This window comes from Eriocheir sinensis, unplaced genomic scaffold (genome assembly GCF_024679095.1).
Source record: "Eriocheir sinensis breed Jianghai 21 unplaced genomic scaffold, ASM2467909v1 Scaffold340, whole genome shotgun sequence".
Taxonomy (NCBI): Eukaryota; Metazoa; Arthropoda; class Malacostraca; order Decapoda; family Varunidae; genus Eriocheir; species Eriocheir sinensis.
In genome coordinates, this window is record NW_026111655.1 from 203679 (window position 1) to 229400 (window position 25722).

The 25722-nt window shown below is 45.4% G+C and overlaps 1 long non-coding RNA gene across 3 annotated transcripts in view; it reads right to left on the reverse strand.

Annotated features, from left to right (window-relative positions):
• Positions 1-14848, reverse strand: part of LOC126991792 (uncharacterized) — a 29728-nt gene extending 14880 nt beyond the window's left edge. The window contains exons 1-4 of one of the 3 annotated variants that reach the window (XR_007745853.1): positions 14788-14848; positions 8067-8203; positions 6193-6285; positions 3171-3284 (exon numbers count right to left, since the gene is read on the reverse strand). This is a non-coding gene — a long non-coding RNA (uncharacterized LOC126991792). Of the gene's footprint in view, positions 1-3170; positions 3285-6192; positions 6286-8066; positions 8545-14787 lie in introns of those variants that run through there. The other 2 variants (XR_007745851.1, XR_007745852.1) reach the window with 2 other exon arrangements.
• Between the last annotated feature and the right edge of the window lie 10874 nt (positions 14849-25722).

Genomic DNA, 25722 nt, shown 5'->3' on the forward strand with positions numbered 1-25722 from the left:
AATGCATACAGAATGCAAACCGAATACAAATCGAATCCAGTACGAATCGAAATTTGGGTATATATACCGGTATGTCAATTCTAGAAAACCCCAGAAAACGCGGATTGATTTATTTGTTGAGCATGCAATCATGGGTCCGCCACAACAACGGTCATACGGCGACCAAACACGGAAGAAAGTCACACTCCTTTATCTGGAAACACAAAGGAAATAATACATTTTTACATCTTCCAGCCCAGAAGAGCACGGAAACGTCAGTAGCCGCGTGTTCCTGGCGTGGCTCGGAGCAGACAAGAACCTGATCAAAAATGAAATATCTAGCTCAATAGCCACGCGTCATCGAGAGCTTCTATCACTGACAGCCGAGTATTGAGGTATATACAACACGTCGGCGCCATCCACTCCAACGCCCGTCCAAAAGAGCGTGGCGTGAGTTACGGTACGAGGGTAAAGCTTGAGGCCACTGATAAAGGCAGCAGCAGCAACATAAGCATTATAACGATTATATTCCAGACTCCGGCGGGTCTTGGGGACGTCGTGATCAGCTCTGCAAAAAAGGAAAAGCAGCAGTAAAGGTTATTTATTTTCACGACGAAGGCAGTGTTGAAAGTTGGTTGTGGCAGTAGTAGTAGTAGTAGTAGTAGTAGTAGTAGTTGTTGTTGTTGGTGGTGGTGGTGTTTTTGTTTTTGTTGTTGTTGTTGGTGGTGGTGGTGGTGGTGTTGTAGTAGTAGTATTGGTAGTAGTTTCCGTTGTTTTCTCTTGTTACTGCACGTGAGATATGACTGAAAGGCGTTGCAGAGAAGGCAAGCGTATACACACGCGGTCTGTAAGCGAATATGTACTCTATGGGATGGATGAGGAAGGAAAGGGAACCGTAGGGAAGGAAGACCGGGCTAAAAGGGAGGGAAAGGGAAGGAAAGCGGTGCTGGAAAGTTACTAAAGTGAGGGGAAGGGGGTTGAGTGGGCACTGGCATGGGAGGGGGGGCGGGGAAGAGGCACTTAAAGGTCGCGTTGAAAGGGTGAGGGGAAAGGAGGCGTGGTGGAAACGAGGAGGGAAAGGGAGTCTTGTGGGGGAGCGCACGAGGGGACGCTAAGGGTTGAGGGGTACACAGAGTTTCTGAAAGAGGCAGGTTTTGCGTTGTGGATATTTGCATTTTGTGAAAGAGAGCGATGGTGGTGTCGCGAGCAGTGACGGGTGAGAGTAGGAGGTGGCAGGGTGAGAGGGGATGAGGGTCGGCGTTGTTATGGTAATGGTGGTCGGTGGTGGTTGTATTTTTGGGTTGTTGTTGTTGAACTTTCCCTCCATTATAACTTCCCAACATAACTTTGCAACAACACTCTGCTCCTGCTGATTAAAACTTGCTGACGTCACAATGTCTTCTTTAAAAGCGAAAGAAATCAAACGACAAGTAATTACAGTTTAATTAGTGTGTGCCAGCACCTTGGAGGAACGATTCTCAAATAAACCAACCCACAAGACTGCTAATCCCCTTCACGAATACATTAAGTTGCTGCCACGAATAATCGGCTTAATTACAGTGAGAAGGAATATTGTTTGTTCTGGCGTCCTGGGTGCAGTGAGCACAAGCTACCCGCGTTCTACCTTAATTAAAAAAAACGTTATTAGTCAACCAGAACAGAAAACGGAGCTGTAGTTTTTTTTTATGGATGCTGTAGTCGGGAGTATGAAAATATAAACAAATTCGACTGATGTTCACCCTGATGTTGACCCTCGTCTCCTTAAAAACAGACAAGCAATGAAAAAAATGACGTAAAAATCTGATTGTTTGATTTTGTAAACTTGTAAACTTAAGGAGAAGCATCCTCGTCTCGCCGTGTAGTGATTTTTAGTCAACGGCCCCGCCCGCCTTTCTCTCTCTCTCTCTCTCTCTCTCTCTCGTACTTATCGTCGCCGCTCTCCTCCACATGCGACCCCTCTCCCACCCTCTCTCCCTGTCACACCAAGAGATGAGAAACAAAATTGCGTGTCGTTTCAATTTCCATTCTCTTGTTAGTGTCCAAAATGTAGTGTTGGCCTCGCATTCCTCGCACCCTCCTCGCCCTTCCTTAGTGGCAGTTGTTTCTCACGTTTAGTAGTTCTTTATGACGGCACAGTGGGTCTCACTTACATTGGGATACTACTGTTTTTTTTTTTCCCCGTCTGTCAATTGTCCAACTCCTTTCTCCCCAAAGCACGAATGAGGTGAGATTTTTTTTTTTTTTACGTTACTGTTGGATCCGGTTATTGCGTGCGGACCGCACTGATGGGGACCTAATTACTTTTTTTTCATCTATTTGTCATCAGGAAAAAGGCTTAAAAGCGACAGCGGATATCCAGCCTTTTGAGAGTGTGTTTACGCTGTTGTTTTTCTTGTTGTCTTCCTTCGTTTTTTTTTTTTTGTCCTTTCTGAAAGTTAAAAAAGATGCGAAAGCTATTCCAAGAACCTCCAAAGTTAGCAGGAAAGCGTACCACACAGTATCCGAATAGTTTTCCTTACTCTACTCTTTCAAGCTACAGGATGGAAAAAATATTCGGTCCGATCTGAGACGCCTTTCATGTTAGCCGAGGAACATTATACAAAAAAATATCAGAGTTTTCGCTGCTTTCCCAACCGGATGTTCTTTCTGCTCTGTTCTCATTTTCTGTAGTATTTCTTCTCTCTCTCTAAATAGATAAATAAATAAATAAATAAATAAATATAATTAAAAAAATAATAATACACACCAATAATCATATGAAAAGGCAAAAACATTTTCACAACAATTAAAATAATCACGAGGAAAAAAAAAAATATCAATAGTTATTACACTACACAGCAACAATAAACAAAGGTGCAGGTGTGCATGGCTCAGGCGTTGCCATAAACAAGGAAAACTTAGCTTAGGCGAGGCTTGCATATGCGACGCATAACTCCGCGAGCCTCAAGGAATGAAAAGATAAAGAATAATACCAGTGACTCTCCATCAATTCAAAGTCCAAAAAAAAAATCTTCAGGATGCAAATTTCATGCTGATGAGATCACGGAAATAAATCGACAGTTTTGCGCCTTATGTGCGGTGGTGAGGGTGATGCACGGCGCCATTCAGGGCCGTTACCGCCCTCAACTCAGCGATGCGGGAATCTAAATCACCCCCTTTGATGCATTACACTAAAAACCGCACACACTTACCTGCAGATGAATGTTCCACTCCATCAAGCAAGACTCCTCTCGCCCGCATCCCGTGCTGAAGAAACCGAGAGGGAGGGAGGGAGAACGTCTTACCACCACACGTGCGCCACACACCTGCTGATGAAAACGGTAGTTAATTGAGAAGGCCCAAGACCAAAGAGTATGTTAAAGAAAGGTTACCACTACACCTAGTCACGTAACTATATGCTAAGTCCAAGTCCAGAATATTGTTTAATTTTATGTAACATGAATAGTGACTTTGATGGCTTTTAAGATATTTGTCTGTCTGTCTGTCTGTCTGTCTGTCTGTGTCTGTCTGTTTGTCTGTCCGGATGCTCAGCGGCTCCTGGATTTCCGCTCGATTTCTTCCCTCGCGTCTTCCCATTTTACTCGCTGTGCACGTACAAAGGGGCTCAGGGAATACGGTTATACTATGTTTCTTTTTACCAGCCACGTTAGCGAATGTTAGTTTGTCTGTTTGTCTGATACTCTGTTTGTCTGCCTGTCTGCGTGTGTGCCCGGCGGCTGGCAGGATTCCGTTAAATCGGCGGCCTCTAGTTCCTTCCTTTCCTTGGTCCTTTCCCCTCTTCTCCTGCCTCTCCCATCCCTCCTGCTCATTTATAACTGTCGTCCTTGCAGCCCCGGGCACTAAGGCTGTATTTGGCTGCCGGACTTATCACAGGGACCCCATCTGCATAGAAAGGCGCCATTATTCAGCCAGTTAACCCGAGAGTCCTGCCTTGCCTCTGCCCCCTACCGCCCCTCTTCGTCTCCCTTCACCAGCCCGCTTGCCCCCTCAGTGCCGGCCTCATTTCTCCCCACAACCCCTCTCTGCATGCTCTTTTTTCCTCCTTTTCTCTAAGATTCGTATTATTTAGCAAAGGAAATAATAGAGAAAAAAGCCTATCAAGCGTGGATGACTGATGATCATTGCAGCGAGTACGCGTATATTTCACGTGTGTTTCAGGCGAGAGGATCAACGTGTTTGTTTCATGTATGATTAGTGGAGCTTCAACGCTTCAATCGTGTCGCGCGCCTTGGCTCATGAATTCGTCAAGCCGCGTTGATGAAATATCGATGCTGGCGTGAATCCTGTTTTGTTACGTGGGATAACATTCAGGAGTGTTCGTTGGTTCCTTTTTATCGAAGATGATCTGTTTTCTTCTCGTGAATCTGACAAGCCGCAAAGATGAAATATCAAAGGCGACGTAAATTCTATTATTTAGGAATGAAATATTGAGGCTCTTTTAAGTTTATTTTGCTCCTTTCTGCATGGCATCAGGTCTCTATACAGGTCATTTGCATATTTCTACATGTATTGGACAGTGCGCCTGATTCATGGTTGTGGTAAAAAGTGGTTGTGTTAACTCCTGAGCCGAGGTAAGCTGAAACGCGTTTGATATGGAATGAAGTCAACTGAGAGGAGTTCCCTTCACCCACCAGGAAGTGTTCAACAATGCCAAAGAACTTCCAGTGATAAATGTCAACTGCGTGATGAACAAAATCCATCCACATGAAACAGTTATTTTTTTTTAATTTTATGGTAGAACTAATGTTATGCTCTTTCTCTGTGTGTGTGTGTGTGTGTGTGTGTGTGTGTGTGTGTGTGTGTGTGTGTGTGTGTGTGTTTTAGAGAAAACGCTTGAGTGCTACTAAAAATGTTATGCGCTGACTCATTCCTAAATTAATAATGCAACTACTGCTATCACTATCGAATAAATCTTGCAGCTCTAGCGACTATGTCTTCAACGCTCTTGACCCTTTCAAGATGTAAAGTCTCTCAAGAAACAAAGAAACGAACAAAAAGACCATATTTTGCTGCTTAGTTCCTTACCGTGTAGGATCCTGGGGCTGTGCGTTTGTTTAAGCATCAAGTTATAATGTTTATCTGGGAATGATATCAACTGAAGAAGCAAAAAAAGATCTTTGCTAACTGTAAAATCATAAAGTAAGTTACATTATCTGTCTTCCTTCTATCTGAAACTATTATGAATCTAGGGAACAAAATGAAATTCTTACTGAACTACAAAAGGGGTGTGGGAACGGAGGAATGGGTATTGAAATTAAGGGTATTGGATGATTACTTAGGAAAGGGAAAGTTGGTGGCATACGCTTGGGTGGTCGTGGCAACGGTGTTCAGCCGTTTCATTGACCCTTGAGCATGTTATGTATGGGTAAGAACCCAGAGCTACAGAGCAAGTGTAACATCCGGATTATCACAGTTTATCTTCCCCAGGTACCCATTTATCGACCAGCTCAAAAGGGAGGATGAACAGCGAGCAGACTGGGCTGCGGTCGACCATCAGGCCCCATCAAGAAAGCCTACCGGCGCCATAGGCACCATTACTCAGGGAACATATGCCAGTTTGTACGCACCATTACAGTTCATATTCACACCAGAAAACAAATATTCGCGTATGATGATTACTCTCTAAATAGAAACCGATTGACATTATTTCGGGAACATGCCTTCGGTTGTGAGTACTAATTGGAACGGTGCGTACAAACTGGCAAACATGCTTTTGTGTTGGTGTAAGCCTTGTGGAACACCTGAATATCTAAAGCCTGAAATAAAGTGTTGGTCATAAGTCTGGCGCAGCAAAGCAATAACAAGCTCGGCCTGTCTCATTTTGTTAAGCTTACCCTTGCTATGTAATTTAAAATGCCTTGAAGGAAGGTAATTTTATAGATTTAGTAGTATTGTGAAAATTTTCCTCCGAGATTCTCAACTTTTCAATTACCTCGTTTGCGGATTAATGTCCAACCCCCCCCCCCCCCCCCCCTTCTTTTTTTAGCCTTGAATATCGTCACTTCTTGCAGTAAACTGTTTCTTACTGCCTCCCTTTTAAAACATCTGAATATCATGTTTTCTCTATTTTATAACCTTTGTTACACATCCACTGACGCATGGATGTATACAAATACTATTTCTAATAAAGATAAATAATGAAACACACACACACACACACACACACTACCCGTATGATGAACAACCAAGCCAACACACACTCATAATACTCACGCATCAGTTCTGGAGCTTTCGCGTGTTCCCTGCAGCGTCTTCGGCCGCCCACACCTCCACCGGCCAGCTGCTAGGGTGTGTGTGTGTGTGTCTCTGTAGCGCATGGCGACAAACAAACAAAAAATTAACAACTGAAAAAGTGACAATGTATAATAATTGAGGAAGGAGAGAGAGAGAGAGAGAGAGAGAGAGAGAGAGAGAGAGAGAGAGAGAGAGAGAGAGAGAGAGAGAGAGAGAGAGAGAGAGAGAGAGAGAGAGAGAATATTAACTAAACAAACTTCTAGTAAAATATTCATACATAAGAAAATGAACAAAAAAGAATTATAATGGAAACGTGACATGGAGAAGAAAACATTAAACAAGCAAAAAATGACATGAAAGTAAAAATATCGTAAAAGTATGAAAACAAACAAACAAAAACCTTATAAAAAATACACGACCAAAAAACAATTAATTATTTGTGGTTGGGAATGGAAACTGGAGAGGTGGGCGGCGGTGGTGGTGGGGATGGCGATGTGGTGTGGGCGGCGGTGGTGATGGCGGAGGTAGTGGCGATGCTAGTGGTGTGCTACTTGGGTTTGCAAGGCCTTGGGAACGAGACTTGAGCCTCATGATTGCAAGTTCTTCACGCGGGCAATACAATCATGACAAACCAAGTGGCGTAGTTCATGCATTGTGGACGACCTAACCAACGACCTTCTCATGTTTCCAGCGTCCAAGGCGAACTAGACCTTTTGCCTGGCAGGACTCAACATTCGTTAGCACATCCACAGTTGTTACAGAGTTCTTAGGGCAGTTTTCAGACATTCAGATATCAGGCTTCTCACTTTTCACGTGCACCTGAAAGTCTCAACTAATAACACAGTAAAGGAGTTGTACTGTATAGGTTAATTGTACAAGTTCCGGGGGGCAGCATGAGCCAACGCAAGATGGCGCCACTATAAAGACTCGCCTGCGCCAGAACGTGCTGGGCCGACCATCAGGCCCCACCTGGATGAAGCCTTGGGCCGACCATCAGGCCCCACCGGGGAGATGCCTACCAACAACGTAAAAAAAAAAAAAAAAAAAAAAAATGTTCAACAAAGGGAGGAAGAGGATGCCTGCCGGTCACTCCCCAAACAGTATATAGATATGAGAATGTAAAGAAAAATAAACTGCCATATCAATATAATTATCACTTATTAACATATCACCAACAACTATTTTATACAATGGAATCAGCAGAAATGATTGAGAAATTTTAAATAAGATCATATGATCAAGAGTCTCCACATATCATCCCGGGGCCAAACTGTGTGTAGTACTTTTAACACTAAAGGATAGCAAAAGAAGAAAATCCATCACACCATGAAGCGTGTGACCCCCGGCCAGGCGTACAGTGTACAGGAGACGGCAGGGTCCCACTAACACGACAATAATACCAAAGGCCCATTGCTGCCACGTCATGGGCTGCACAGAGACTCCCTCAAGTGAAGCTGCTATTTTTGGGATGTGGACACTGATAGTGTTGGCACTCTGACAGCAATGTAGGAGTGGCTGCCCTTGGAACCCAGGAATATGCAGGGGAACATTGGAGGTCGTAATATTTTCCTTTAATTACTAGCAGTTGAACTGTTAAAGGAAATAAGTTTCCTCAGAACCAGGGTGGACTGCGTCATTCTGGACAGCAGGCACTCTGCCCTTTCATTTAGCTGAATGCTAACATGAGATGGTAACAGCTAAAATGGACCTTGCCACAAGTTCTCTCATTGGAACAAGTGTCGACAGTAAATTACATCACAGTCCGCTGGAGAGGAAGACACGAACACGAGAATTAAATAACTATATGTAATATATAGCACATACAGAAAAAAAGGTCAGAATGCGGACTTTACCTTTTCTGATGCCAGGCTATGAGAAGCTTGTCGAGAACGTGGACCCAAGTTTGGCACAACACCCCAGCTCTGAAGCGCTGAGAAGACAAAGCCTTGACCGGAAACGCCGTGATCAAAGGTTCTTGGAGGAGTATTAGCTATAAATGTATGAAAAGAGGCAACAAATAATGATATTCATTATTTATTTGGAAAATACTTACACACGAAAAGTATGACTGACAGAAAAAAGTATGACAGCAGATAATCGCAGCAGAGATCAGCGTTTTTTTCAGCGTCGGAGGTAGAGGCCGTGCCATCGTGTCCCCTGGGGGTGGACCTATACAGACATGCAAGCAGACAAACCACAGAGTGTGTGTGTGTGTGTGTGTGTGTGTGTGTGTGTGTGTGTGTGTGTGTGTGTGTGTGTGTGTGTGTGTGTGTGTGTCTGTTTGTCTGTGTGTGTGTCTGTCTGTTTGTCTGTGTGTGTGTGTGTGTCTGTCTGTCTGTGTGTGTGTGTGTGTGTGTGTGTGTGTGTGTGTGTGTGTGTGTGTGTGTGTGTGTGTGTCTGTCTGTGTGTGTGTGTGTCTGTGTGTGTGTGTGTGTGTGTGTGTGTGTGTGTGTGTGTGTGTGTGTGTGTGTGCTCTCTCTCTCAAGAGGAAAGGGATTCAATGAGCAACAATTACCATATATGTTCGCAAACTTACTCCTAATGAATAAGTGATTCTTATTATCAACATACAATATGCACGTCAGATCAACCAAATGCTGCCCCGTTTACTGTGAATCAAACAGGCACACACTATATAGTTAAGAGGGATTTTTTTCGTCTCTCATATCTGGGTCAAGAGCGTGAGACTGGTTATACAGCGTGGCGTGTGGGCGCCGTGACGGCCGGCGAGTCGGCGATGCGTCCAGCGGCAGACGAGGCACTGAGACAGACCAGCCCTGTGTCGCCGACACACCTCAGTGAACGTGACAGTAACGGAGAGTTATACATCTGATAAGGTTATGATATGTACACTGCTTCAGTTAGTCACTACCCACATGCTGTCCTGAAAATCACCAGCCAACCCAGACTCTAGATTCTCTCTCAAAAGAGAGGATCAAAGATGAGCTTCGGGGGGGCAGCATGAGCCCAGAAAGATGGCGCCACTATAAACACTTGTCTGCGTCATAACGGATTGGGGCCGACCATCAGGCCCCACCAAGAAAGGAGGGTGCGTCACATCTCCTACGACACATTTCCTACACGTCACATCTACAAATTTAGAAGTCCTCCGAGTAGTGTCATATTTCCTACAGGGATACAATACATCTACACACAAAAATATATTCAGTCCCACTTCCTACAGGGCTCCAGTCACATTTCCTACAGGTCATATTTCCTACACCATGACAGCCAGCGTGCTCTGGAACTTCGGTGCAGCATTTTCCTATGAGCAATGGTTCTTCTGCCCTGCCGACACGATGGCACCTGTGCAGATTGCATAGATATTCTTGTGACAACAGCAGATAATAACAGCCCTGCAAGATGCCCTATTTGTAGACTACCCTTCATGACAGGCTTGAGATATTCATTTAAAGATTCCTTTTAAAGTAATGTGTTCCAAAATCAAAGTTCAACTTTTTTTACAGTTTAGTTTTGTTTCACTTTTGGACATTCTACGTACTCGCAGAACTGTAGGAGATATGACAGCATAACTGTAGGAGCTACGCCGGATGCACTGATTTGTGCAGGAAATACGCTGGGCACTCAGTTTTTGTGCAGGAATTGTGCCGTACTCATGTTTTTGTGTAGGAAATATGACGGACTATGTATAAGAAATGTGACAATACTCCATTTTTTGTACTTGTGTAGGAAATGTGACTACGCCCCAAGAAAGTCTACCGGCGCTATAGGCTGAAACGGGAAAAAAATTGTACCAGAGTCCAGATCAGGCAATCGACCAACGGTTTTTGCAGGGATTCCACGGAGTTGCAAGAGATCCCAGAATGCCTCGCAATTCAGTGAATTAAATGCCTTCTTGAGATCGACATAGCCTCCAACATCCCCTCTGAAAACTCACGTCGGCGCTTCACCAGTAGTACGCGAAACACATGGATACGGTCAGTTGTCGAATTCCCAGGCGTGAACCCGGACTGCTCAGGTCTCTGCAGCTTCAGCAGCTGGTTGCAAATCCGTATACCCAATATGTGAACAAGCACTTTGCCTGGTACACTGAGCAGTGTAACACCACGGTAGTTGTTACAGTCCTTACGGTTCCCTTTCCCTTTCCAGATAGGGACGACAAATCTTCTTAGTCAGGAGGAATGGTACTAGATTTTCTACAGTATCTTGAACACACTTCCCCATGAGCAACTCCGCACTGATGTTACAAACACCAGCTGCCTTTCCACCCTTCAATCTTGCCAAACCCTCTGACCTTGTCAAGAAATAGGGGGGAGGGGGGTTACTTTCAACAATGCATGGATCAGCGTCCTCCATTTGCGACCCAGCAGCTCGGAACTGCCCATTTGGAGGGTGCGACAAGTACAGCTGCTCAAAATACTCGGCCCTACGAACCCTCTGCCCATCTGTGCCTGACACAAGGCAACCACTTGCTGTTCAATTAGCGCTCACTTGAGAGAGAGGTTCGAAGCGGACCTTCCTCAGAGCTCGGTAGGCAGGTCGGAAGTCATTTGCGTTGAATGACCCTATATGTCCTAACCGAGACTTAGGCCATACCTCTTCTTGTCTCTCCTCAGGAGAGCTCTAGTCTTACGCGCCAAAGCCCTATATTGGTCCCAATTCCCAGCAAGCTCAGCAGCTCGACACTTCTCGGTATTCTCCAGCGTCTCCCCCGAGGCGAAACAACTTGATCTTGGGCGGTCTCCATTGCACTCCTTTGCAGCTTGAAGAGTTTCACCTTTGAAGGTATCCTCATCGTTAAAGGGTCTTCAAGGGTGCTGAGCACATTGAGCCGATTTGAAAGTGTCACTGGACACTCCTGAGCACATGCCATATCTTTCAGTCTCTCGAGACGGAACAGAGCATGATTACACCTCGAGATTCTTTTGTACTCGACATACAGCCTAAGTGTTGCAACAACAGCCTATCGTCAATTGCAAAGAATTCTGCTCTCCGAAAATTACAGCAGTTCTAAAGTATTTTCCAACTAGTGTATACAAGGATGTGGTTAATCTCCTTAACTATCCCTCCAGCATTGACATACCAAGTCCAGCGATGCAGCTCTAGTCTCCAGTACCTAGAACCTGCATTTTTTTAACATCTTGGATCTTGCCAAATTAAAAAGGAGTGTGTTTTTGGTGTTTCTGGTACCAAGACCGTGGGACCAACACAACTCACAGCCTCTGTGAGTGCATTAGTAGCATTGAATCCGACCAAGACAATGAGTGTGTCCTGAGAGGGACATTGGTCTGATACGGAGTCGAGTTTGACGTAGAATACCTCCTTCCCTTCAGTTTCATACATCTCTGTAGATATGGACATTGTAACACGAGACATGAACCCCAGGGTGTGCTCCAGCTTCGCTCGCATTATACGCTCATCAAACGAAGTAACCTTAACCACAAATGGCTGCAATTGGCTAGAGATGCCTAAGCTACCCCTTAATTACAGGGCCCATTGATCATGCCGGCCTAGTAGTAGGTGTATCCTCCCCCGACACACACTACTGATCTCGCCATTGCCAAGCCGCCTCGTCTAAGAGAGTACAATTATATCCACCTGCAGCCTTCTGGGCTCATTCTCTAGCTAAGGCAGTCGTTGATACTCAGAGGGGCTCAGGACGTTCCAGGAACCCACATGCAGAGCCCTACGAAGGTTAATCCGGAGGCTGATTTTGCAGGCGGGCGCTGCTTCTGCACCACACCGACCATCCCAAACACAAAAAGAGGGGTTGAGGCCTTCCCCCTACGAGATCCGGGGTATTCCGTAGGTTTTGCCCTACACTCGTCATTGACGGCAGGATCGTCCGTTGCGGATGCATAAAGGAAGCCTGCCGCACTGTCGGGCCCCCAGCAGAACCGGATTAGGATCGAGGCTTTACGGGAAGGGGTTGCAGGCCCCTCCCCAACCAACCCAAATAAGGGGCTGGAGTGACTGCTAGACGTAATTAGGGACACAGGACCCCTGAGAGGATTAATCCCCGGACCACCCATAAAGGAAGCAGCTTAAGCAGGAAGGACGGGAATAGAGAGCAGCAGCTCAGGGAGGCTGAGGAAGCTGCACTCCTCATCTAGATAGACCATAAAGATAACATTTTCGGACTTTATTGTTGTTGTTGTTGTTGTTGTTGTTATTGGTGGTGGTGGTGTTGTGCTGCTGCTGCGTCTCTCACCAGTCAAGGTGCGATAGTGAAGGACGGAGCGTAACTCAATGTAACGATTTTAAGCCTTAACTTTATTCTCTCGTTCTCAACTTTCTTTCGACTTTCTTGCACTTATTTTTCTCTTTTTCCGTCATTCTTTTAGTTTCGTTGTCCTTCTTTCTTCCTTTTTCTCTTACTTTTTATCTTTTTCCTCAAACTTTCCTTCCCTGTTTTTCTTTGTAAAACTTTGTTCCCCCTCTTTCTAGATTTCATTCCTTTATTCATTTCCCTCTTTTCATTACTCTCGGCACGCACCGACCGGAGCCGTGGCCCCCAACGCTTTCTAGTTAACCAGCGGGTGTGATGCTGTGCCGTGTGTTGAGGCAGAGAGAGCCTGAAGCTGAAAAGAACTACGCCCGACACACACACACACACAGAATTGTGTGTGTGTGTGTGTGTGTGTGTGTAATTCACCTCTTGGTCTGCTGCGGGTCTCTCTCGAGACAGCCAGCCGTTCCCCTACGGAAGAGCACAGGGCTCGTAGTACCGATCTTTGGGTAGGACTGAGACCACTCACACACAACACACCGCGACGACGAGGTCACAACTTGCCTGACGTCGCGTACCTACTCACTGCTAGGTGAACAGGGGCTACACGTGAAAGAAGATAAACCCAACTTATCTTCACCCGGCCGGGGAATCGAATCCCGGTCCTTCTGGTTGTGAGCCAGACGCTCTACCCCTGAGCTACCGGGCCGTGTGTGTGTGTGTGTGTGTGTGTGTGTAGGGAGAAGACCTTTTGCTTGTTTACGTAACGACGGAGGTTTTAGCGATCCCCGAGACAGTAAAAAGTAAGGCTGGGGGCATACACTATAGCTGCGCGTGGCCTTGGTGCGCCTCTTCGTCATATTGTTTTTTGAGCCTGGAAGGTAAAGTAGGGATCATTGACTATAGTTGCGCGTGGCGGCGGTGCTCATCTCCGTCCGGTCCAGTCCCGTCACCGTGGTAGTAGAAAACCCACTAACCTGAAACAGGGCCCGTACAACACCAAGGTTACCACATTTTACCTTCCCTGGTTTCCAGTTATACATTTATCGACCATCCCGAAAGGAAGGATGAACAGCTGGATTGGCGTGCCCAGGTCAGGATTCGACCACAGTCCTGCAGATTCGTAGGTAGGGACAGTAACAACTTTACTGAGGAGGCGCTGTGGTGGGTGATACCTCACTACCCTGGTCAAAGGGCAAGTGCAATATTCGGTTTACTACATTTCATTTACTCAGGTTTCCGCAGACACCCGAAAGGACCTGAAAAGACTTACCTGAAAGGAAGAATGAACAGCTGGGCTGCGAGCCGACTGCCCAGGCCGAGATTCGAACCCAGGTCCACAGATTTGTAGTTATGGATGCTAACCACTACACCATGGAGGCGCGCATGCACAACACCACTTACATTCTCTGCTGTCGGTGTTTATATTTCATTTGTTTCTTGTATGTTTGTAATAAGATAAATATTCCGAACAGCTTTCGAGGAGAAACAAATGTTAACGCACATCCCATCATGCCCTTACTTTGGTGTTGGGCTTATTATATTTTCCGTCTGTGATGGCTACGATTTGCAGCCGCTGTCAGGGAGACAAACTCCACGGCCAACATCGGTATTCAGCAGCAGCTTGAATGTCGATGCACCTTCAAGCCTCGAATTTCCAATCAATTGTCAATAGAAAAATATTCACTTCTATTCTAAAGAAAGCAAAACTTGTTTAAAAACATTATTTTTACTATTAGCTGGGATCTCTTGCAGGATAAATGCAGTGCGTAGCTAAAGATACTTTCGTTCAATGGCCTGGTGTAAAATAAAACAATTTTTGTAACTGCGCTCTTGCTCCAGTTCACCGTGCTTTCTAATAGTTTATTTTATTTTTTTTAAAGTCGTGCCGATGGCTCCCTTTGCAAGTGTACTGGAGGCAAAATCTGCTGCAATATTGACTGCAATCTTCAGAGCTGTTGATGAGAATGGTCCATTACATTTGGTCATGCCATTGCAGGTATTGAGGTCTGAAGATTGATACGAGACAGCAAAGGTTACGTTTCCTGGCTGCGCGTTGTGTTGAATAACGACATGTTTTTTTCTTCTTCATATTTTCCAAGTTGACAATAAAATCGGATCAGAAAATGAAACAATAGAAATAACGACCTTCACATCAGTCTACCTCAAGTCTAAAGGCGGCGGTTGAGCGGTCAGCGTGCGGGCCTGATGATCCTGACACTCGCGTTCAGGTCCGCCGCCACAAGCTGACAATTTTCACCCATCGCCAAGTGGCCGAAGATAACCGACATTCCGTCATGATGTCCACCTGTCAACCTGACTTTAACGAAGCTCTCAAGCGGATCAAGGAAGCCCGAGGACAGCATTCTCTCTCTCTCTCTCACCGGCTTGATGATGTGCGGGTAGTTGTCGTTGAGGTCCAGGATGGTGACGTGCACGGTGGCGGGTCGGCGTCGTGGCCCTTTCCGCCCTCGTCGTTGGCTCGCGGATACAGGGTCATAGTGCCTCGGATCGCCGCCTCCTGTTCAGGCACTGGTGGGGAAGAGGAGGCAAGCTGAAGGGTGATGAGTATTGACATGGATGGCGAAAGTCACAGTGCCTCGGATTGCCTCCCTGTTCAGGCACTGGTGGGAATAGCGGTCAAACTGGTATTGAGTACAGAGGAGAATAATAACCGACACGTCTGCAATGTGTTGGTTTCCGGTCACTGCGACACTTACAAGTTTTGATTATGTTCAAAGACAGACCACCTGTTCTGGACACTAAGGTCTGTGTAGTCTGAACGTCCATGTAAATCAATGTAATCTCTCTCTCTCTCTCTCTCTTCACTCCCTTTTCTTCCACTCCCCTTTTCTTCCATTCCCCTTCTCTTCCACTTTCCCTCTCTTCCACTTTACCTCTCTTCCACTTTCCCTCTCCCTTCTCCCGTCATCCTCTCCCCGTTTCCCCTTTCCCTCTCCCCCTTTCCCCCTTTCCTCTCCCCTGTCTCCCTCTTTCCCTCTCTCACCCTCCCTATCCCTCTCCCCTTTTCCTTTTCCCTCCCTCTCTCCCTCTCCGTCTCCCGGAACACTCACGCCTCGTATGGAGAGTTGGCCGGAGCGACTGTCAATGGTGAAGTTCCGCTGTTCGTCGGGGGACAAGTAGTAGAGGATGTTCTGGTGGACGGAGGGCGGCAGGTCGGGATCCAGCGCCGACACCTGCTGGGGTACAAAGGTCATGGTGGTGGTGGTGGATTTTGTAGTTAGGTGGTGGTGGTGGAGGTGGTGGTAGTGGTGGTGAGTTAGTGGTCAGGTGGTGGTGGTGGTGGTGGTGAGGGTGGTGGTGGTGGGTTTGTGGTCAGGTGGTGGTGATGGTGCGATGATGAGGAAAAAAAATGAGAAGAGGGGAGAAGAGGACAGAACAAAGGATTTGGAGAACTAAACAGGTGAGGAACTAAATTGATTAATATGGCAGCTCTAGACGCGCGCACACACACACACACACACACACACACACACACACACACACACACACGACAAATAATACCTAGCATCCTTACCCTGACGAGGATTAAAAAATCAAGGAAAACTACAGGAAATTTATCAGGTAAAATAAAAAAGTTTGACAATCCTCTCATGGAAGGATTTGCCAGGAAAAAAAGTAGTTATAAAACAAATTAAAAGTTATCCTGTCGTATTTATTCTTCTGTTTCGTAATGTTTCCGCACCCAGACTTGAACCCATTCCGGCGCACAGGCTAATCCTACCCTGTTTATTGGTACTCCTCTAAGCCTCTGACCCGTGTTTCTGGTGGTCTTATTGCGACGCGCCTCCCCGAACGACAAGGAAACTAAAGAAAAATACGAGTGACGCTGAGCCCTCGGGTAAGACTAAGCCACAGAAAAGATGGATTTAAGGTAACTCTCCAAATTATGGCTTTGTAACCCTGGAGCAAAACAAGGGGAGAAGAGGGGGAGGAGGAAGGAAGGGGAGGAGGGAGAAAGAGCGGGAGAGGACTAGAGAAACCAGGATAAAAGGGAAATGGGGAAGGAAAGAAGGGAGGATGGAGGAAAGCGATGGATTGTAGATAGGGAGAGTATGTGAGGAAGAGGCAGGTCAAGGAAGGGAAGGGAAACGAGAGCAAGAGACGGATAGAAAACTGAGAGGGAAAGGGCAAGAAGGAGGGTGGGAGAGCATAAATGAAAGTGGGCAAAGAGGAGTAAAGACGTGAAGGGAATGGAATGAGGGTCAATAGAGGTGAGGAAGCGGCGGAAAGGAGGGAAGGAAGTGAAAAGGCGGTATGAATGGCAGAGGAGAGGGAAGGTAAGAAGGTGAGGGGTCGACGTCGAGCGAGATAAGCAGTGAGGGATTACGAGAAAAGTCGACCAAGAATTAGATGACAGTTTTGCTGCAGGAAGAATATGGAGTAAAGAGGAAGCACATAACGCGAAGGAAAAATATAATAAACACACACACATACTACTTTGTTCATTTGTCTCATTCATTTCATTTCATCTTCCATTGATGTACATTTTCAGCTCTAGGGCTGCCTGGTACTTCATGCAATAAGCCGCTTATTATTATTATTATTATTTTAGAGAGAGAGAGAGAGAGAGAGAGAGAGAGAGAGAGAGAGAGAGAGAGAGAGAGAGAGAGAGAGAGAGAGAGAGAGAGAGAGAGAGAGAGAGAGAGAGAGAGAGAGAGAGAGAGAGAGAGAGAGAGAGAGAGAGAGAGAGAGAGAGAGAGAGAGAGAGAGAGAGAAAAAATGCTGGAGACGTGTGTGGAAAAGAAAAGGAGAAAAGTTCGCCGGAGGAAAGAATTAAGAGAGACAGTGGGCTGAAGAGCGTAAGTTTAATTAGCACTTGGGGTAAGAAGAAACTTTTAAAGAGTCTCTCCACCATCCACCTCGCGCCGACTAAAACAATAAGGCTTCAAAAAATGATATATAAAATCCCGCGGAAGAAAGAACAAGTCCACGCAATAATAATAAAACTTCCTCTGCTCATTAAGAGAAACCTGGCACACACCTGGCTAGCAAAAGAAGCCTAAAAATACACCAGGTCATCTAATGGAACGGAGACACATACCTGGCAACCAAAGGGATACCGAACACATGCCTGGCTATCAAAGGGAACCCGAACACATGCCTGGGAACCTGAACACATGCCTGGCTATCAAAGGAACCTGACATACACCTGGCAATCATTGGGAACCTGGACACATACCTGACTATCAAAGGGGCGGGACACGCATCTGGCTATCAGAGGTAACTTGAACACACACCTGGCCAAGTGGGTGCGAGCAGTCGGTGTTCTCTGTGACCACGAAGGAGTAGTTGCCTCGCTGGAACACGGGCTGAAGGTCGTTCACGTTCATCACCGCCACTACCACGTCCGTCAGGGCCGGGGCGTTGACGCCGTCATCCACCCGCACCCGCAGCGTAAACTGAGGGAACAGTCACTTGCACGTTACTACCTTCTGTATGCAATGTACACATTATAATAAAATACTAAGTGAGAAGAGATCTATCCAGGCTTGTATCGACCCAGAATAACATCACAGAGCGGCAGCAATGATATATTAATCCCTTAACACAGCAACACACACAAACCTCACCCGAGACGCGGTCGTACAATTTTATGTGACGGTACAATGCCACGGGTGCGTCTGGGACCCAGAACATGCTGACCACACAGAACACAAGCTGCTGCAGGTTTTCACTGGTGTGGTTCAGGAACTTTCATCCATTCAAGATGACCATCTTGACAGGAATTTTTTTAATTAAAAATGCTACTGTACTCTGCACACACACAAAAAATCTTCAGTATGTATGCTTCTTTATGGGATTACTAGTGCCCTTTAGTAATTTGATTATGTTTGCCACCTTGATTTGATTGTCAACACTGATAATGTGGTGCTGGGTGCTCGGTGCACCAGCTGCCATCTCGCGGTGAGCGTGTGGTGTCGTGAGCAAGGATGTCGGAGATGGAAGCAAACCATGCCTGACAAGTGTTTGTGCGAGTCGGTCTTTATGCAGCACAGACATTAATAACCACCAGCACCTCAGTACTTACACCGCACCACTCTAGATCGCGGCACCTCAAACGCGTTACATATAATCACAAAACCATGTACAGTACTATGCCACCAACACTTCAATATTATGATAAGTGTTATCCCCATGGCAGTAATGGGCACACACATAGCAGTTACGGCACAAGTGCACAGTCGACAAGGCTACGCCACACTGACTAACTGAAGCACTGGGGTCAGTGGTTCAGTGGTTCAGTTTGAGCTCGACAGAGCGAGCGAGACCACTGAAACAATTACCTAAGAGTTGTTCGCTTGTTCCTCCACTCACAAAGCTCTTGGAAGATGCGTGGTGATTTGATTATTTCATTTAGGTATCAGCTGTGTTGGTAGGCTCGATGAGTTTGGCTTGATAGGAATATTTATGCATGAAGTGTGTGCCTATATACACATACTCCGCTTGATTGCTTTCACTTTTTTCTCTGTGGAAGCAGCGCTTAGCAAGCTTTTTTTGTAAGCCCTGGAGCTGATTCCTTTACTGTAAAAAAGGTCCTCCAAAGGGTTAAGATAGACCCCGGGGGTCGATGGGGACCATCCAAGGGATCGATAAATGGCTGGGGAACAAAAGGGGAGAGAGTTCATGAAAGGTCAATCTTTCGGGGTCGAAAGCTAAGATGTATAGTACTTTCATTTATCTATAACGTCCCGACCAGCTCCTGTATACCTGTAGCCCGCCGCCCCCTTTCCCTTGTCTCACCTATCTCCGCTATCCTGGGAGAGATACACCCAAGTGTACTATTACCCTTATTATAATAATAATAATGATAATAATAATAATAATAATAATAATAATAATAATAATAATAATAATAATAAAGATAATTTATAATTATTATTATAATTATCATCATCATCATCATCATCATCAGCATTATTATTATTATTATTATTATTATTATTATTATTATTATTGTCATTGCTATTATCATTATTATCATTTCTAGTATCATTATTATCAGAAGCAGTAGTAGAATCATTACTATTAAAATAATTCGTTGTACTTTTAATCAAGTATATTAGTGTTTACTAAATTATTTTCACATAATAAAAGCATGAGGTTCGAAAAAAATATTTGGCCGTCATGGCTGCCTTCCTTCCCTCCCCGATTTATCTTTCATCCTTCTACAGTTGGTGGTGTTCCTGCATTATTGAGGCTACAAGAGCAGTAGAGTATCTCACACAATATTAATATATAATTATACGGATTTTCGCGCTCGGTGGCATTTGTTTTACTGCTCGGCTGGTACCCGACATGATGAATTGTTTATTCATTCCGATACCTTTTGTTTCTCTTGGCTGTATACTATGTTTCACAAGGACAGTACTAATGGGACTGACACAGATCAGCCACCATACACCCATAGTGCAAAGTCAGAGAATTAGAGAGCAAAACATACAGTCAAGTGCCGTAATCTAGGTGTGGACCCGTGTAGAATCACCGGGCATCTATAAAAAGCCTTCACACAATGGCACACAACAGATGTGCCCTTCTGGACACAACTTGTGGTGATATTTATACATATTTGATTAATTGCGCGCGCGCTAGTGAGAGAGAGAGAGAGAGAGAGAGAGAGAGAGAGAGAGAGAGAGAGAGAGAGAGAGAGAGAGAGAGAGAGAGAGAGAGAGAGAGAGAGAGAGAGAGAGAGAGAGAGAGAGAGAGATGGGCGTCCGGAGGGGGGCCGGGGAAAAAGGGACAGATGCCCCCCCCCACCCCCACCCATAGGAAATCTGATATATTCCCATTCACACTTTCGTTAGCAAGTTTTAACAGAATTCATATTTTTCAAAACCTCAGAAGGGTACCTGGTGCTGCAGTTATTGGGAAACTGTGTGCCGCTGCCTTGTGGTTCACCAAGGAAAATATGAAATTTGACGTATATATGTATAGGATCTAAAACATATTGGCTCTGACCCCACTCTTGAAAAAACTGCTGCGGACGCCCCTGAACATACCGAGAGAGAGAGAGAGAGAGAGAGAGAGAGAGAGAGAGAGAGAGAGAGAGAGAGAGAGAGAGAGAGAGAGAGAGAGAGAGAGAGAGAGAGAGAGAGAGAGAGAGAGAATATGTGTGTGTGTGTGTGTGTGTGTGTGTGTGTGTGTGTGTGTGTGTGTTATTCACCTCTTGGTCTGCTGCGGGTCTCTCTCGAGACAGCCAGCCGTTCCCCTACGGAAGGAACTCAGAGCTCGGTGACCGATCACACAACACACCGCGACAACGAGGTCACAACTCCTCGCCTTACGTCTCGTACCTACTCACTGCTAGGTGAACAGGGGCTACACGTGAAAGAAGATAAACCTAACTTATCTTCACCCGGCCGGGGAATCGAACCCCGGTCCTTTCGGTGTGTGTGTGTGTGTGTGTGTGTGTGTGTGTGTGTGTGCGTAGTAGAATAGCAGTGTATTGGTGGGAGGGGGACTCACCAGACGAAACTCACCCACACTTACCCATTTTTTTTTCTTTACAATGATACTCTATCACACACACACACACACACACACACACACACACACACACACACACACACACTCAATCAATCAACTACTACGAGGATGGTGCTGAGGTAGTGACGGAGGGTGCAGTGGCGCGCCTTTACCTCGGTTCAGTCCACACCCAAAAAACGTACAACAACCATCTTCACTGTTAGCAGAAGTGTGTGGCATTTATTTCCTCTCTTTCTCGTGCATAAATATATACGCAGACTGCTTACAACACTCCAAAATCCTTCTGTTCGTTGTTAAGTGCTTTAGCAGCCAAATTAGCTTTAAGATGTAAACCTCTGCACGGGAACTGAGCGTAGATGACGTCCAAGCGCATTTTTATGTTTGTTTGTTTGTTTGGTGCGTGGTAACGTCACTGGAAAATTATCTGTATGTATCCAAATCAGAGTTTACCACGTCTTTTTTAAACTATATTCCCTCCTTATATACTCGGAATACTCATAAATGCCATGCTAACACCCGATTGAAAACGATTGGGAGAAGGGACTAATTGGAAATGTAGCTTTGTTTTTTTACAGACAAACCCAGCACGTAAATCGTGGCTCAGCTCCAAAAGGTCCCAAACACCCATGAATACCATAATAACATCATGAAAATAACTACCCCGTGTTTGGTATTGCTCGCGCCCTAGCTACAAAATATAAAAATCCCGAACTCTCATAAATACTTTACTGACGTCATAAAAACATCAAATCCACGCTCAGGGTTTGATATTTTCCCCATCAGGCACCATTCAGCCAGCAGTGCAAAGACTAAAGTTACTTCACTGGTGGGACTACGGTAAACAAGGAAGTCCTCACGCCCTAGCCGCCAAGGGTACTGGGAGACTGCCTAATATAAGCTCGGCACCCCTCAAGCTAGTTATCCCTACAAGGGGACTCACGTTTCGGTCCATCACGGGGTAGTCGTAGTCCAGCGGCTTGTTCACCAGCGGGTCGATCCGGAATTTTCTCGTCATTTCCCTCGACGATTTCGAACGTGAAGTGATTGACTGGAAGGAAAGAAAAGAAAGATATTAATAACGTCGAAAGGAAATCGTTAAATGTCCTGAATGAGCCTTTGATATTGTGCACAAGCAAGTACATATGTATGAATTATAGAGTAGACAGTTATTGTTGATTTTTTTCATACATTTTTTGCGAGAAACTCGGACCTCCATTTACCAACATATGCCATGAACTATTTCCACTCCAACACAAATCTTCTGAACCGTCTGGCCCTTAACACGCATTAGCAGACACATAACCCACACCAGGCAACAGACACGCACTACCATCTTTTTCATTATTTCACCCATACTCTCCCATTTCTTTTTAGTTTGTAGATGTCTCACTCTTCGTATCACCCTGCCCTTACAACTGCCCCTGAACTTCACACTTCCTAACCGTTAGTTGGTGCCTCACCTATGTCCTGGTCATCTACGGCCAGGCGTATCCCCGTGGGCTTGCCGGCTTCCCTGTTCTCGGGCAGCTGTACCTCGTACACCCCCTGCGAGAGGTCGAACTGGGGCGCCACGTCGTTGAGGTCCTGCACCGTGATCCAGTAGGTGGTCATGCGCTCGTGATCTGGAGGGGACGGAGCCAGACGGACGTTTATTGTATATGGTGTGAGGAGACATACAACTACGCAGTTTTATATGTATAGGATAAAGATATTTCGCTGCTTCCATAGATAAAGGAAACGGGGCTGTAACTTAGTTTCAAAGGTGGTGATATAGTTCTATTGCTGCTTGTGGAGGTGGCCATGATTGTGATCCTTGTGTGTATTTGGGGTGGGGTACTTTTTTTTTGTGTGTGTGTGTAATTCACCACGGCCTGATCACGAGTTGGACTGTTGCCAGCAGGTACCTCCCGACACGAGCAAGTGAATGCTCATTTCGTCGATCTCCGGTACTGTTAGGACCTCACACATTACACACCCCATCCCCCTTGCTCAAGGGGGGACAGTAACCACTCCTAGTCAACGGAAAGTATCTGGCCTGCGTGTGTGTGTGTGTGTGTGTGTGTGTGTGTGTGTGTGTGTGTGTTGGTGATGGTGTTGTTGGTGACGGTGGATATTTTTTATGCTACCGATGGAGAAAACTGTTTCATCACCCAGACACGATTCCAGGAAATAAGAAAAAATCAAACACTAATAACGGCTGCATGCATCCTGTATGAGCGTAGGTGTGCTGTGAAGCCTGTAGCCGCACTTACTGGTGAATGACGCACGGTGACGCGTATACTAAAGATTACTGAGTCGTACAGGTCATATCTGCCTCTCTATCAGCTTGCTCGCTGCATGATGCTGATCCACTATGGAATATTTGGGAACAAAAGTCTACGCTGTTTTTATGTAAGATTTCCCAATGAGTTGCAATCACAATTAAGTTGTTTTTTTTTTAAGGTGGAAGCTCATACTATTATTTTTTTTCTCAGAATTCTAAAACGTTCACAAATATGTATAAAAACCGGGATAATTTAGAGCCATGAAATTTATTATCGCTATTACCTGAAGGAGAAAAACATGTCGATCAATGCAAATCGGTAGAGAGTATCGATCCGAACGGTTACGTTATGTTACTACAGCGAGCGTCTGTCGGGCACTAGCGCGTTCAAAGGGTTTAAAAACACTTACAGATATTTATGACGCATACAGAATGCTTCGGTGCTACAGAGCAACACGCAAGGAGGCACATGTGTTTGCGGTCCAAGGAAAACAAGGACCAATTTTAAATAGAGAAAAAAAAAAAAAAGATCGGCATTATAATCAAACGTGTCGCGGATATAGACCTAGTTATAACTTACTGGGTAGATTAGGAAGTTCGATGCTACAGGACCACACACATAATAATAAGGAAAGCAAATTGAGACATTAAAAAAAAAGGCAAAATATATATGAATAAAAGTGTCCCTGAATCTTGGCGCCGAGGATGAGCACGGAAACTTATCTAATTAATTTTCGTTGGAAGAAACTTTCGCCTGATATTTATTATTAAAAAGTTTAGGAAAGACGCCTAAGAAGGGCTGATCCTTGAGTGTCTAGTGTGTATCTCCTACTTTTGGAATGGAAGCCTCTTACTGATCACTGACTCACCTGGCACGCCGTCGGTCACCTGGATGGGCACGCGGTACTGGCTCACCTCCTCCCGGTCCAGCGGTCCCGTCGTCCACAGCTCCCCGTTGGTCTTGAGGGTGAACTTGGTGATCACGTCGTGGGAGGCCGTGGCGTCGAACGAGTACGTGAGCTGCCGACGACAACAGAGAAAGAGAAAGAAAAAGAAAAGTGAAGTAATGGAATTCACAAAATCACGTGCCGACTTTTTTTTTATTTATTTTGTAACGAAGCAGGATTATAAGAAAAAAATACGAATATCTTAACACTCAACGCTTCTTATTTTCTTTGTTGACTTTTGTACATGAGAATTATTACAATGAAATGTGATACTGACAGTGTAAAGTCACAGGGAGGAAAAGACGGCACGAGGCAGACTTTTTTTATATTCTTTTGTAAGTGTATTACAACTTTGAAATTTCATCATTACAAATCACCACATAAAGTTTAAACTTGTAAACCAGAGAAAAAGGAAATCACATTCAGGCGCTGACTTTTGAGAACTTTGAGATTGGGGCTTTTTATTGTCTTTTCTAAGTATTTCCATTGAAAGGCAAAGATACACTCGTCATTAGAACAGTTAGATTGAAGAGCTAGATGATGTGCGTCAGTGATAAACCACACAAAAAGTACGCAACCAGTGAAAAACGAGTAAAACTTCAAAACGGTTTAAAATCAGGGCACACACTCACGCTTCAACTGAGCAAAAACACTGAGAAAAATCTAAAACAGCCACCGGTCAGGCTTTTTAGATTTCTTTTTCTGCGGGCTATTTTTCTTGTCTTTTTTTGTTTTTTGCCCTTGAGTTGTTTCCTCTACGGTAAAAGAATAACGAAAAAAACCCTGCTACGTCAAGGCTGGAAGGATGAAACATTTCCACCACGCACTGACAAATCGTTCCCATCATCAGGGTGGAGGAAGGTGGTCAGTGAATGGCCCATTATACAAGCCATTGACTAGTGGGAGACCGCAGCTGTGTCATTAGTTTCGCCACGACGAACCCCACCCCATGGACACGTATACCTCCCCTTACCTTACCTTTCCTACCTTTGACTTCCTTCCTGTCTGTCCACCCTTCCATCCGTCCTCGCATCGATTCCCTGTTGTGGCAAATGTGTTTAATCCTGCCATCCATCGCGGCGGCAGACCCAGCAATTCATCAAGACGACATGCACATACCCACACCCTTCCCTCACTCCTGCCATGGAAATGACACTAAATATGAAAGATTTAAGGTGGAGGGAAGGAAGGGGTAGGAGATGGTAAGGTGGAAGGGGAAGGAGTAGTGGCAAATAGGGTAGAAGGGCGGAGGACGGTAGAAGGTGAGGTGGAGAGGGGACGGGCATCAGCAGGTAAGGTAAGGTGAAGAAGGAAGACGTAGTAGCAGGGAAGGTGAAAAGGGAAATAGCAGGTAAGGTGGATGTGGAAGTAGTGGTAGCAGGTATGGTGTAGGGGGAAGGAGCAGTAGTAGGTATGGCGAGGTGGAGAAGGAAGAAGTAACAGCAGGTAAGGTGAGAAGTATCGGGTAAAGTAGACACGGAAAGAGGAGTATGGTATAAGGAGGAAGGAGCAGGTGAGGTGGCAGGGGAAGGAGTAGTAGGAAGAAAGGTGAGGTGAAGGGAGAAAAGTAGTGGCAGGTAAGGCGAGGTGAAGGTAAAAGA